The 5,534-nt window shown below is 46.8% G+C and overlaps 1 long non-coding RNA gene across 1 annotated transcript; it reads right to left on the bottom strand.

The window, feature by feature from the left end:
* Nucleotides 1-469: 469 nt before the first annotated feature.
* On the bottom strand, nucleotides 470-4,568 carry LOC128334740 (uncharacterized). Its single transcript, XR_008311384.1, has 3 exons — nucleotides 4,448-4,568; nucleotides 2,914-2,990; nucleotides 470-893 (listed from the first exon to the last, which is right to left on the bottom strand). It is a non-coding gene; the product is annotated as an uncharacterized LOC128334740 (long non-coding RNA).
* Between the last annotated feature and the right edge of the window lie 966 nt (nucleotides 4,569-5,534).

The following is a 5,534-nucleotide window of genomic DNA, read 5'->3' as shown; positions in this document are numbered from 1 at the left end:
TGTTGTGTCTGTTTTACTGACTGTGTTCACTGCCCTGGGCAGTAGTTTCCTGGAGGGGTGGGGTATAAATATTGCAAATAAATAAATAATAGACTACACCGAACAGCAATGGAACATGACCCCGAGTAAGATCTCAACTGGTTCAAGCCAGGCTATCTCTGTGCCCTGTTTTACGACCTGAGGGCCTTCTCTCTTCTTCTCCCTTTCCTTCTGCAACATAGATGAGCCAGTTTGAAATTTAGCATCTTCTCGTCATTTTATCTCCCTCCTTGTGGTCTTTTTTTTTCCCCTGGGGTGCATGATTGAGTGTGTAGCCCATGGAAATGATGACCCAACAATGGTTCAACATTTCTGGAAGTTTCATTAATTTCTAGCGTGGGGGGGGGTTTCTCCCCATAGTTTCAGAGGACTTAAAGATCGATGTCTTTAATTACACCAGAGCAAAGGAAAAGAAGACTCACAGGAGGAAATGAGTTGTCTTAAATCTCACACACGCACACACCAGAAAGGGTTTCGGATAGATAATGCCCATGTTGATGTACAACTCGTCGCTTTGTATAGCTACGAAGGCAATTGTGGTGTTTCTTCTGCATTCAAACATATCCAAAGGCCGGTTTGTATTCCACAGAAAGCCCAGCAGCACGATGCAGCTGCAAAAAAGGCGAATGCAGCCTTCAGTTGCATTCCCAGAAGCAGAGTGTCCAGCTCACAAGATGGAATCAATCCACTCTACTCTGCGCTGGTCAGACCTCACTTGGGATGCCATGTCCAGTTCTGGGCCTTGCATTTTAAGAAGGATGCTGATGAACTGGGATGGGTTCCGAAGAGGGCAGCCAAGATGGTGAGGGGTCTGGAAACCAGGTCTCACGAGGAAAGGGCTGGGCATGTTTAACCTGGCGAAGAAAAGACGAAGGGCAGATATGATGGGAGTCTTCCAGGACTGTCACCTAAAAGAGTGAATGGACTTGTTTTCGTGCCTCCTAAAAGCAAGACTATAACTTGCCAAGCATTATTGATCGATTGATTTGATTTGATTTGATTTCTATACCACCCTTCCAAAAATGGCTCAGGGCAGTTTACATTAAAACTACGCTAAAATCAATTAACTGTTAAAATCGAAAACTGTAAAAAAAAACCCAAAACCAACATAAAACCATTGTTAAAACAATTAAAACAGCGGTTAAAACCCTGAGAAACCAAGCCAAACCTTTACGGTTTAAAAACCGTTCAAACACCCTAGAAGGCCAGGCCAACCCGATAGGTCTTAAGGTCTTAAGAATGGGTTGAAAGCACAAGAAGTGGATTTGGGCTAGATATTAAGACGGATTTGATTTATTTTTTTTACCCTACTCTTCCTCCAAGGAGCCCAGAGAAGTTTACTACATACTTAGGTTTCTCCTCACAACAACCCTGTGAAGTAGGCTAGGCTGAGAGATAAGTGACTGGCCCTAGTCCTCCTCACTCCTTCCTGGGCAAGGTTCGCACAAGGAGACCAGCACTTGTCAACTCAGAGGGTGAGAAGTGGAAGCAACCGATAGCTCAAGCCGTTGAAGTCAGGGGGGGTTGTGGAAATATATCATTGGACATATGGATGAGCCTTATAAAGAGCGAAATCAATTTAAGTTACAAAGAGAAACAGACTTCTTCTAAGAACCACCCCATAGCTCATCCTGTTCCCATTTCCTAAGGACCTTTGGGGTCAGAAGAATGTCGTCTTGGTGCATAGCAAGCGAGAGTTCTATCATGGCGACACAATTTCCATTAATTGGAGGAAAGTGTCGAGGGCTGGGGGTTAATGAGGGCCTTTTAAATGCTCCCTTGTCCTTCCTTGTCCATAAGTCACCAGATTCCGATCTCTCTGGGGAGAAACTGCACAGGGCGCCTGTCTCCCTCTGACTGAGTCAATGAACAAATGCGTCATTTCACAACTGAATTTATCTCTTTAGATTAAAACAATCTCCCGCCGAGTCATACAAAGATTGTGGCACGAGCCCTTGAGGCTGGAGAGAGACAACTGGGCTAATTTTTTCCAGAACTGACAGCAGCACTCTTGCCCATGATGTCAGCACTCGTCCCACTCTGGCTAAACAGGTCTGGCAGGGTTTCCTGGTGCTTCAGAAACCTGTTTGACCTGTTCAGCCAAATCGACAACGGCGGGGGGGAATCAAGGTGTGTCTCCACCACAGGAAATGATCTCTCTATCATGCCTCTCGGGGGCAGGTGGGGGGGGGGACAATGGTATTTCTCCAACCTGAGAAACGTTGTCTTCCCTCTTTTACTGGGTGTAGGAGCTAATCGTGCCAAGGAGAACCTGGCCCACAATGGGACAATCTAACGAAGTAGAATCTAAAGAAACAGGCTCCTTCCCATAACCATCAAGTTTGGGAGTTATGCATGTTCCCATTTTGTGATCGTATGTAACAGAAGGTCGGAGGCAGGGAACTAGATCGTGTGCTATGCCCCAAGCACACCCGCCCCAGACTCCGTCGCTAGCATTGGGGAAAGGTAGGACGAAGAATTGTCCTACCCAGCTGGGGCTTGTAGAATCCAAGGGAACGAGTTGTGGTCTGCAAGGACAAGGCAGTGGAGTGGAATCAGGAATATTAACAGCTTGATGAATTAGATATTGCGGGCAGAGAGGCAAGTGCAGGCTGCTTTTCTGTGCTCTTGCTGCTGGCTGTTTTGGTTAGCCCCGCCCCTACTCCAGGACTGGAATTCAAGGAACTAAAGCCCCATTCAAAAGTTGGCCTGGATCAAGGAATGGACTGACCCAAGAACACCACAGGGCTTAGCTCACGATCAGGTTGCCCGCCTCTGACCTTGTTTAACACATAGAAAATCAGAAAACGGGAGGGCATGCCATGATGATGATGATGATGATGATGATGATGATGATGATGATTGATGATTAACCTCATGGCTTTTTCTGGTAATGTATACTGGAGGAGGCCCTCTTTGTCCACGGCTTCAACAATTGCAGCTTCACGTATCTGTGGTATTAAAAAATAGACAGAATTCACCTATCTGTGGTTCCTGAGTGGCCGTAAATGAACTGGCTGCCATTTTACAGGGCACAGATATTTTGCGGCTCTTAAAAAACAAATTGGCAAATATTCGTCAAAAATTCAGCCAATTTGGGGGCTGGGGACATTGCTGGAGACCTGGAGAGCAAGATATTGTGCTTTTCTCCTCTTATTTCTGCCCCCCACAATAATTCTGGGCCCCTCCTCTTTTTTTGGTGTGAGGAACCTAACCCCTGGTTCCCCATAGGAGTAAGGTTTCTTTATTCGCGGATTCCGTATCCGTGCCTATAGGTGAGATTGAACCCCCGATGAATAAAGAGGGCTCCTGTCATTCACAAGTTATGCGTCATGAGGCCCCCATGCTAGCTGTCTCCGCCCTGAAGCCTCACAAGCACCCGGGTGAACTGACAGATCTGTGCCTCGTTGGGGATGTGGCTTTCTTCAGCCCACCCCCCCGCCCCCTGCCCTCCAACTGGAGAAATTATGTCGCGGATTCCAATAACGATGCTAATAACGCGGCTTTGTGAAGGGCAAATGACTCCTTTTGTCAGGCAGTGACAACTGGTGGCTGGTTCAGAAGCCTCTGAAAAGGTGCCGTGCCGGTGGCTGAGTTCGGATAATACGCTACCGATGGGTGTTCTTCCTCTCCCATATGCTTCAGTGGCTCCTAATTTGTGTTTTAATGGTGAGAAAATGTAGCAGCAAAACAGCCAGAAACAGCACCAGTGGGGCTGGAGTGTCCTTCCTGGAGGATGGCAGAGGCCTTGCTGCCTGCTACCTTAGCTCAACATGAATTCTGTACAATTAGGAAGCTGCCGTCTACCGAGTCACACCCTTGGTCCATCTAGCTCAGGGTTGTCCACACTGACCAGCAGCAGGTTTCAGGCAGGAGTCTTTCCCAGCCCCACCTGGAGATGCTGCCAGGGAGTGAACCTGGGACCTTCTGCATGCACAGCAGACGCTCTAATACTGCTGCATTGTCAATGTCGTAGTTACAAGCTTGCCAAGATGGACCTAAATGTTTGCATCTAAACATTTGGACAATACAACTGGATTTCCAAGAAAAGTGCCCAAGTTTGGTTAGCCTGGATTTCTCTGTGGGGGCTGACAGCAGCAGTGGCTCTTGCATTTCATGTTGGCTGGGCCATCTTTGTGGAGACCCAAACGTGGGGTATTTTTTTTTAACCCTTTACTGAATCGAGACCTTTAATTGCATTTAGATGAGAATTGATTGATTGATTGATTGATTGTTAAATTTATATACTGCCTTTCATTAAAACAATCCCAAGGCGGTTTACAGCAAAATTTAAAAACAAGATTGTAAAAAAGACACAATTAAAATATTACACTAAAAATATAAAACACATCTGATTAAAAATTTAAAACAAACGCATAAAGGCGATACAGGGTACAAAGAGCAGCACCTTGAATTGGACCCGGAAACAAACTGGTAGCCAGTGCAGCTCTTTCAAAATGGGTGTGATGTGCTTCCACCGGGAAGAACTGCTTCTTTTGACACTCCAGGGGATTTCACCATCTCCCGGCCATTCCACTCCTGGTGAATCGTATAAGCTCAGAGCTGGAGAGAGATGAGATAGAGACGCTGCGGAGATTACGTTTGACCTTCCTCAGGTCTGTCCAGACTGCTGAAGGTCACTGGGTTTATGATGGCAACAGAAAGGAACAGGAGGAACCGATGTGTTCCACAGGTTGTTGTGTGGTGGGGGGGGAGACCATTCTGGAGGACCCCAAGCAAGGTCTAGGAACTGAGGGCAAAGACAGACGGGCATTTTAAAGGGCGGTGAAAGGCAGTCCAGCACACTAAACACACATTTGCAGCCTGGAGCTTGGTTTCAGAGCAAAGACTAGCCCGATTTGGAAAACGAATACAAAATATGGCAAATATTTATATACCTCTTGGTGTGGACTCAAGGTGGATGGACTCAATGGTAAGAGCAATGAATGCACCACGGAGAGACCTTCAAGGCCAAGTGGAAGACGGATCATCCTGGAGAGAATCCCTCTATGTGGCCACTAAGAGTCGACACCAACTTGATGGCACTTAATCCATCAATCAATTAATAAAGCATATAAGGCATGGATTCGGGTTTGGGCTTTGATTCTTCTGCAGATTGCTAGGGCAGAAGGCATTTCCAGCTGTTCCTCGGCACAGTTAATCAGCGGCAAATTAGGAATGGGACTTCTTAAGAACTGACTTCTTTGCCTTTTTCTGGCCAAGGATATTTCACTGCCCAGAGTGGCCACAGCTGCGCTCTGAAATGATCTGTGAAGTTGGAGAGCCTGGTGGGACATTCTCAGTGGAGAAAGAGCTGGTCTTGTGGTAGTGAGCATGATCTGTCCCTTTTGCTAAGCAGGGTCTGCCCTGGTTAGCAGTTGAGTGGGAGACCAGAACATAGGAACATAGGAAGCTGCCATATACTGAGTCCGACCATGGGTCCATCTAGCTCAGTATTGTCTACACAGACTGGCAGTGGCTTCTCCAAGGTTGCA

Source organism: Hemicordylus capensis, chromosome 10 (assembly GCF_027244095.1).
Source record: "Hemicordylus capensis ecotype Gifberg chromosome 10, rHemCap1.1.pri, whole genome shotgun sequence".
Lineage (NCBI taxonomy): Eukaryota > Metazoa > Chordata > Lepidosauria > Squamata > Cordylidae > Hemicordylus > Hemicordylus capensis.
Note: the sequence above shows the minus strand (reverse complement) of the source record. Positions and strands in the feature narration are given on the sequence as shown.